Genomic DNA, 9215 nt, shown 5'->3' with positions numbered 1-9215 from the left:
GTAGCTGGGATTACAGGCGCCTGCCTCAACGCCTGGCTATTTTTTTTTTTTTTTTGGTTGCAGCCATCTGAACCTAAATTCTTAACTCAGTTCTTTTAGTTGGAAGAAGGAATTGTACAGGTTTTATGATTATTGCACTGCTCTAAGTATATTCTATTTTCAAAGGTTTATTTGAAATGTTTAAAATAATTTCAAAAGTAAATACATAAGCTTGATATAATAAAAATTAAAATAGTTGGTTTTTTTTTTTTCAGTTTTTGGCCGGGGCTGGGTTTGAACCTGCCACCTCTGGCATATGGGGCTGTCACCCTACTCCTTTGAGCCACAGTTTGTCTTAGCTCAGGCTGCTATAACAAAAATATCATAGACTGGATTACTGGTTACCAAATTGAATATCAATGAAATAAGATAATGGTAAGTATTCCTTCTGTGAAGTAGACACTATCCCTTTGGCAGAAAAAGCTCAAAATATGTGAAAAGGATGGCACATTCTGAGGATCTTAAATATGCATGTGTACGTAGGTACACATGGAACACACATTTGAGGAACGGAAGCAACTGTCCCATTAAAGTGACCCTCAAGGAAAAAGTAAAATAAAGATAAACTAACTCAGGAGAGGTAAATCACTCTTATCCACCACTACAGCCTCCAGTTCATCTCCATTTCCTGCCATATAACAGCATAAATGCATTAAGAAGTCATTCTGATGTGGCTTCTACTGTGATGCTAAAAGGGAGGGGGCACTTTGGGGGATGATAGAAATCTTCCAAAACTATATTATTGTGATGGGTGCACAACTCCATGAATTTTCTGAAAATCATTAAAGTAAAAAGTGAATTTTAAGAATTTTATGGAACATTTAAGCTTTAATAAACCTATTTTTTTTTTTAAAGAGAGGCTCTACCAATATTTCTATTTCAACACAAGGCTAAGGTTAGGTGTGGGAGTGGGTAAGCTTATACTTGAGAAAGCCTCTGTGGTTTCACTACTCTTCAAAGGGGTGTGAAATTATGGAGGGAATGGAAGAATGATATGAAAAAATTACAAGCTTTTGCCTATGTCAGTCATATGTCAGTTGTCATTTTTAACTATAACTCTCTTTTTAACATGGATGAGTTAATCTTTTATTTTTACAAACACAGACATGTTCTTTCTGAAAAGAGTCTGTGACCTCAGAACCCTGTAATTTCTGCAAACATAGCATAGCTAATTGATTTTTTTTTTTTTTTTTTTTGAGGCAGAGTCTCATTCTGTCCCCCTGGGTAGAGAGTGCAGTGCCATGATCATTGCTCACCGCAACCTAAAACTCCAGGGCTCAGGCAATCCTATTACCTCAGCCTCCTGAGTAGCTGGGACTACAGGCGCCCTCTATGATGCCGGACTAGTTTTTCTATTTCTATTTTTATGTATTTATTTATTTTGAGACAGAGTCTCACTATGTCACCCTCGATAGAGTACCATGGTATCACAGCTCACAGAAACCTCAAATTCTTGGGTTTAAGCGATCCTCTTGCCTCAGCCTCCCAAGTAGCTGGGACTACAGATGCTCACCACAACGCCCAGCTATTTTTTTGTTGTTCTTATTGCAGTTGTCATTGTTGTTTAGCTGGCCTGGGCTGGGTTCAAACCCGCCAGCCTTAGTGTATGTGTAGCTGATGCCATAACCACTGTGCTACCCGTGCTGAACCTAATTTTTCTATTTTTAGTAGAGATGGTGCTGGTCATGAACTCCTGACTTCAAGCAATCCACCTAACTTGGCCTCCCAGAGTGTTAGGATTACAGGGATGAGCCACCACACCCAGCCAGCTAATTGAATTTTTAAATGATGTTTCAATGGCAAAATGTTTGTAATTCTAAAGGCTGGGAAAGAGCACAGGAGAATTCATTTTTACTAGTCTCTATACTTTTGTGTTTGGTAATTTTTATATTAAAAAATTTTTAAAGGTATTCAGAGGTCTTGCTTCCTCAAACAAGTTTGTTTAGAGAAATCATAAGTTGAAAATAAGAAGTTTTCATTGTTCAAAAAGTATTTTTAAACTTAAAAAATCCTATTTAAAATCTGAATGTGTATATTCTGACCAGAAAGAATGAATGCATATGAATATGTTTATGTGAAAACCTAAAATGTTATAGTCTTTATGATTTCTAAACCAAACACAAATTTTAAAAATATATATATTTTTTGAGACAGAGTCTCAGGCTGTTGCCCTGGGTAGAGTACTGTGGCGTCACAGCTCACAGCAACCTCAAACTCTTGGGCTTAAGTGATTCTCTTGCCTCAGACTACCAAGTAGCTGGGATGACAGGTGCCTGCCACAATACCTGGCTATTTTTTTGTCGCTGCAATTGTCATTTTAGCTGGCCAGGGCTGGGTTTGAACCCACTACCCTCAGTGTATGTGGCCTGTGTCCTGCCAACTGAGCTATGGCGCCACCCAAATTAAAATGTTTTTAACGAATGTTTTAAATATAATTTTGCACACAAAAGAGAATTTTTATTTTCTATATTGCTAAGAACTAGCAGCAATTAAGAATATACTAAGATGGCTCGGCGCCTATAGCTCAACCGGCTAAGGCGCCAGCCACGTACACCTAAGGTGGTGGGTTCGAATCCCCAGCCCGGACCCGCCAAACAACAATGACGGCTGCAACCAAAAAATAGCCGGGAGTTGTGGTGGGCGCCTGTGGTCCCAGCTACTTGGGAGGCTGAGGCAACAGAATCGCTTGAGCCAGAGTTGGAGGTTGCTGTGAGCTGTAATGCCACGGCACTCTACCCAGGGGGACAGCTTGAGGCTCTGTCTCAAAAAAAAAAAAAAAAAGAATATACTAAGATATGATAATGGTAAGATGCTAAGATACTGAGAAGAAAACATGTTTTGTTTTGTTTTTTTTGAGACGGAGCCTCAAGCTATATCCCTGGGTAGAGTGCCATGGCATCACACTCACAGCAACCTCCAACTCCTGGGCTCAAGCGAGTCTCCTGCCTCAGCCTCCCAAGTAACTGGGACTACAGGCGCCCGCCACAACGCCTGGCCATTTTTTGGTTGCAGCCATCATTGTTGTTTGGCGGGCCCAGGCTGGGGATTTGAACCCGCCACCTTAGGTGTATGTGGCTGGCACCTTAGCCGCTTGAGCCACAGGCGCCGAGCCAGAAAACATGTTTGATGAAAGTATATATCATTTCTCCAAGATATATGTGAGGGAATGGGGATTGAGAAATAATTTCCCTATTTCTGGCCAAATCTTGTCTATATATACATATACACACACACACATATATATAGCTGTGCATCACTTAAGGATGGGAATACATTCTGAGAAATGTGTACTTAGGCAATTTTATCATTGTGTGAATATTATAGACTGTACTTACCCAGGCTGTACAGCATACAGCCTATTGCTCCTAGGCTACAAATCTATATAGCATGTTACTGTAATGAATACTGTAAGGAATTCTAAATACAAGGATAAGTATTTATGTATCTAAACAGAAAAGACTCTACTTTTTCTGTTTAGATACAAAAAGAACAGTAAAAGATAAAAAGTGGTTCACCTAAATAGGGCAGTTACCATGAATGGAGCTTGCAAGATTGGCAGTTGCTCTGGGTGAATCAGTGAGTCAGTGCTAAGTGAATATGAATGCCTAGGACCTTACTGTACACTTAGGCTACAATAAATTTATTTTAAAAATTAAGCAATTATGGTCCAAAATTGTGACAGCTATTATATCATGAGGACATAGGAATTTTTCAGTTTCATTATAATTTTTTTTTTTTTTTTTTTTTTTTTTGCAGTTTTTGGCCAGGGCCAGGCTTGAACCCACCACCTCCAGCATATGGGGCCGGTGCCCCATTCCCTTGAGCCACAGGTGCTGCCCAGCTTCATTATAATTTTATGGAAACACCATTGTATATGTGGTTTGTCATTGACAGAATAGTCATTATGGGACACATCACTATGTTTCTATACAATTAATTAAACTATACATCAGTAATAGGAAGTTAGCTGGAAAACCTCAGAAATACCTGGGAGATTAAATAACATGCTTCTAATTAACACTTGAATCAAAGAAGAAAACTTGAGAGAAAATTTAAAATATTTTTAACTAAATGAAAATAAAAATACAACTTACCAGAGTTTTAGAAATAGAGTAAAGTAGTTCTTACAGGAAAATGTATAGCATTGAATACATATATTAGAAAATAAGAAATATTTAAAATTAATAATGAGTGTCTACCTTATGAAAATAGAAAAAAAAAGAGCAAGTTAAAGCCAAAGTAAGCAATGGAATTTTTTAAAATCATAACAGAAATCAATAATATTGATTTTATTTGAAAAGATCAATAAAATTAGTAAACCTCTAGCCAGGTTAACTACAAAAAAAAAGAGAGAGTAGATACAAATTACTAATACCAGAAATGAAAGAGGAACAATCACTACTGATCCAACTGACATTAAAAGGATAATAAAGAACAATTATAAACAACATTATGCCCCCAACTTTGATAACCTAGATGAAATGGACCAAATCCTTGAACACTTTACCAAAGTTCACACAGGAAGAAATAGATAATCTAAATAGACCTATTCATATTAAAGAACTTGAATCAATAATTAATGACCTTTCAAATCAGAAAGGACAAGGCCCAGGTGGGTTCACTGGTGAATTCTACCAAATTTTAAGGAAGAATTTACACTAAATTCTATACAATATCTTCCAGAAAATAGAAGCAGAGGGAATATATCTTAACTCATTCTATGAGACCAGTATTACCTTACCACCAAAAGCAGACATTATAAGAAAGGAAAATTACAGGCCAATAACTCTTGTGAACATAGATGCAAAAATCTTCAATAAAAGATCAACGGATTAAATCAAACAATTCCAGAAAAGCATTATTCACCTTGACAAAGTGATATGCTGATGTCAGAATAAATCAGCTAAATTTATCAGCTGTAAAGCTAATTTAATATTTAAATATTTATTAATCTAATCCATCACATCAACACGCTAAAAAAGAAAAATAACATGATCATATTAATAGATGCAGAAAAAGCATTTGACAAAATCCAATAGCTATTTATGATAAGAACTCTCAGAAAACTAGAAATAAAGAGGAACTTCAACTTGAGAAAGAACATCTACAAAAAGCCTACAGTTAACACCATACTTAATAGTGAGAGGCTAGATGATTTTTCTGCTAAGATCAGGAACAAGGCAAGGATGTCCACTCATACTCCTATTCAAGATTGTAAGAAAAGATAGACTTTTCAGCAAAGGGTCTTGGAACAAATGGACATCCACATACAAAAAAATTAATCTAGCTCATCAAGATTAGACTTTATACCTTTACCTTACACAAAAATTAACTCAAGATGGAGCATGGACCTAAGTGTAAAATACAAAACTATAAAATTCCCAGAAGATACATGGGTAGTATAGAAGAAAATCCAGGTGGCCTTGGGTTTGGTGTTGACTATTTAGATATGACATCAAGAGCAGAACCCATGGAAGAAAAAACTGCTAAGCCTGACTTCATTAAAATTAAAACTTGTGCTGGGCACGTGGTTCACACCTATAATCCCAGCACTTGGGAGGCTGAGGTGGGAGGATTACCTGGGGCCAGGAGTTTGAGGTTGCTGTTAGCTACGATGCCATGCTACTCTACTAAGAGTAACAAAGTAAGACTCTGTCTCAAAAAAAAAAAAAAAAAATTAATCCATGGTGGCATACACCTATAGTCCCAGCTACTATATGTTGACATGCAAAAAATAGTTAAGCCCAGGAGTTCAAGGCTTGCAGTGAGCTATGATCAAACTGTTGCACTCTTCAGCTTGGGTCACAAAGTGAGATAGTCTCAAAAAACCACTTCTGCTGTGTGAAAGACATTGTTAAGAGATGGAAAAGAAAAGCCACCAACTAGGAAAAAAATTTTGCAAAATACTTACCTAAGAAAGGACTGGCATCCAACATATACAAAGAACTCTCTTAAAACTCAACAATAGAATAATTTTTAAATGGACAAAAGAACTGAACAGTTACCCCATCAAAGAACATATACAGATGACAAATAAGCATATAAAAAGATGCTCACCATACATGTCACTAGAGAACGCAAATTAAAACAATAATGTGGATGAGAATGTGAAGCCACAGGAACACCAACTTATCGCTAGTGGGAATATAAAATGGTACAGCCTGTTTGAAAGAGAGTTTTGTAGTTTCTTACAAAATCAAACATACTCTTACCATATATGCAATCATGCTCCCCGTTATTTACCAAAATGAGTCAAAAACTTATGTCCAGGTGGTGACCGTAGCTCAGTCAGCAGGGCATGGCCACATACACCTAGGGTGGCAGGTTTGAACCCAGCCTGGGCCTGTTAAGCAACAATGACAACTGCAACAGGAAAATAGACAGGCATTGTGCCAGCTACTTGGGAGGCTGAGACAAGAGAATTGCTTAAGCCCAAGAGTTTGAGGTTGCTTTGAGCTGTGATGCCACAGCACTCTACCAAGGGTGACATAGTGAGACTGTCTCAAAAAAACAAACAAACAAAAAAAAAACCATGTCCAGGCAAAAACCTGAATCTTAGGTTTAAATCTTTCTTCTTTTCTCATGTAAGCATATAATATTATAAATTTCTTTCAGATTTGTTGCAGCTGAATCTTACCTTTGTTTTTGTTTCTTTTGAAGACCTGGTCTTGCTCTGTTGCCCAGGCAAGAGTGCAGTGGCATTGTCATAGCTCACTGCAACCTTACTCTTCTGCCTCGGCCTGTCAGATAGCTGGGAATGCGGGCACATGCCACCTCACCTGACTAATTTTTAAAAATAAATTTTTGTAATGGCTTCTCACTACAATGTGACCCATGTGTCCGCTTGTTTCTTTGATATGTGTTTTGTTTGCAGAAGTTAAACCTATCTGCATTTTGGTTGTCTTGTAGTGTAAAAATATTAGTTGTTGGTCTGTCTATTGAAACCACTGGAATGATGAGAAAAATAAAACCATCCTTGCACTCTTTTCTGGACTCACAGAAGATGAGTCTGTGGTCTATGCTGGTAAATGTGTAATGTGTGAATTTGGTCGAGTAGTTTATTATTTGAGTCACCACTTCCAGTATTTTCTTCACTGTCTCTTTGAAAGCAGTGCGAGTCCCCAGTCCACTAACCCAGAACATGTACTAGCCTGGGTCCGGGACCAAGTGCTCCAAAGAACTCTCACAAACTTCCAGCTTGGAGAGGTCTTTGTGTTTACTTTCCTCCTCCTTCAATTAATGACCACACTGTAGTAAATTTCTGACTGAGTTTTAAGAATTTTAAAGTTCCTTCTGTGTTTACCTTGCCTCTATGTTAGTAAGACTAATAATTTGTCAGTCATTTTGTATTTGATTTATCAATTCCAGTATTTTATTCAGTGTCTTTTTAGCCCTAAATGTTTACTTAAGTAGATCACGGGTCAATTCTTTCAGGAAACTCTCTTAGACTTCGCTCTGGGAGAGATCTTTGTGGTTCTTCTTTTTCTCTTTGGTAAAATTATAAAGACTTCTTGGTGCACTTTCAGTGTGCCCAAATTCTTTTCAAAAGGTATGCAGCTTGTTTTGACCCAGGCTACAGCCACTGGTTGTGGCTGGGGCATGAGCCACTTTTAACCCAGGGGGCCACTGCTGAGAATTTCTCAGTCCTGGGTAAAAGACTGACTCTGCCCCTTGCCTCACCCTGCCAAATTATTTGATTAAATTACTAGTTTTTTTTCTCTTTTATAGCCCTGGTGTTTTCCACTGCCCTGGACATTATTTTCCAGGTAAATGTACTACATAGTTTTATTTTGAAGGTTTGGTTTGTCTGGCAGCATGCTGTGCTGCTTGACTCTATCTTTCTTACATGGCCCTTTTGCACTTTGAGACCCTTTTCTGGTAATTAAAGAGTTACTATAAAGTCTGTTATGAATGTTCCTCTTTTTACAAGGTCTGTTCCTCTTTTGATTGCTAGGCTGTTAAAAATTAAGGTTGTTATGTTAAGATAAAATATTGAGATTCAAAAGAAGGAAAAAGAAAAGTCAAACTCTGGTGAGTATGTATTATACCCATCCTCAGGCAGCCTCCAGGAGGCAGGCTTAGTCTCTCTGAAGGGAGGTGCCCCCTGAAAAATATCCCAGGGTTCCTGGAGAACCTAAGACCCTCAGGAGACCTGATGGTCACTCAAATGGAGGTAAGCCAATTTTAACATCTATTTTTAACTACTCTATGCAGACGTTAATAATTATTCATGGTATTTTTGTTGTGTTTATTTGATTTAAATTGTTGAGAAAATGTATTTGTTTGTTAAATTCAATTGTAATTTATGTAAAGCTTCCAAAGAAAAGCCAAAAAGACAGGACTAAAACTCAGCCTTACAGGCCTGTCAGGGACTCCCAGAAAAATGTGTTAATATCTGGTTTACCAGAAACACCATTAAAATGAAAGCGAGGACCCAGTCAACCTCCATAGTATTAGACCACCCACAGGCCTGTTGGTTCTGGTTTTAAGAATGCAAGAGTATGGAAGGTAAATGTAAGCTGATAAACATTGTCGGGCCTGTGTCTGTCATGTCATTTCGTAATCTCATTTTGTATGTCATTTATTCAGTGTTTATTAAAAGGTTAATCTCAGCCAAACGAATTAGGTTCCCTAGAACTCAGCATTTTCTATTAGTTCTAGCCAGTGATTACTAGTATAAATGTCTGTCTATTTTAATTCATTGTTTCCTAGCCTTTTAATTCCCTAATGAGAGTACTCCCCAGCACCCTGACAATTGGCAGAGAAGTTGTGCCTTGGAGAATGTTCTAATCCGGGCAGTCCATCAGGCAGTTCAGTGAACTCTGGCCCTTAAAGTTGTAAAAAATGGGTATAAATCTTGTGCTAAGCCCATGTCAGCAATAGAACTCCAAGGTAGACAGTCTCTTGAAAGGAAAAGCTAACAAATCAATATATGCAGCCCCTCACTTCTACTGCAGTGAAAGGATTAAAGTGTGTGTTCCTTAATCTAGATAAAACCAACTTTGTTCATGACCTCACTGGGGCTCAGAGGGTCTATATCAGAGGGTCTATACTTGGAGATAAGAGTCTAATGTTTGGGCTCGGCACCTATAGCTCAACCGGCTAAGGCGCCAGCCACGTACACCTAAGGTGGCGGGTTCAAATCCCCAGCCCGGACCCGCCAAACAACAATGATG

The sequence above is a fragment of the Otolemur garnettii genome, unplaced genomic scaffold (assembly GCF_000181295.1).
Source record: "Otolemur garnettii isolate 467f Iridium unplaced genomic scaffold, OtoGar3 scaffold00005, whole genome shotgun sequence".
In the NCBI taxonomy this organism is placed as follows: domain Eukaryota; kingdom Metazoa; phylum Chordata; class Mammalia; order Primates; family Galagidae; genus Otolemur; species Otolemur garnettii.
Note: the sequence above shows the minus strand (reverse complement) of the source record.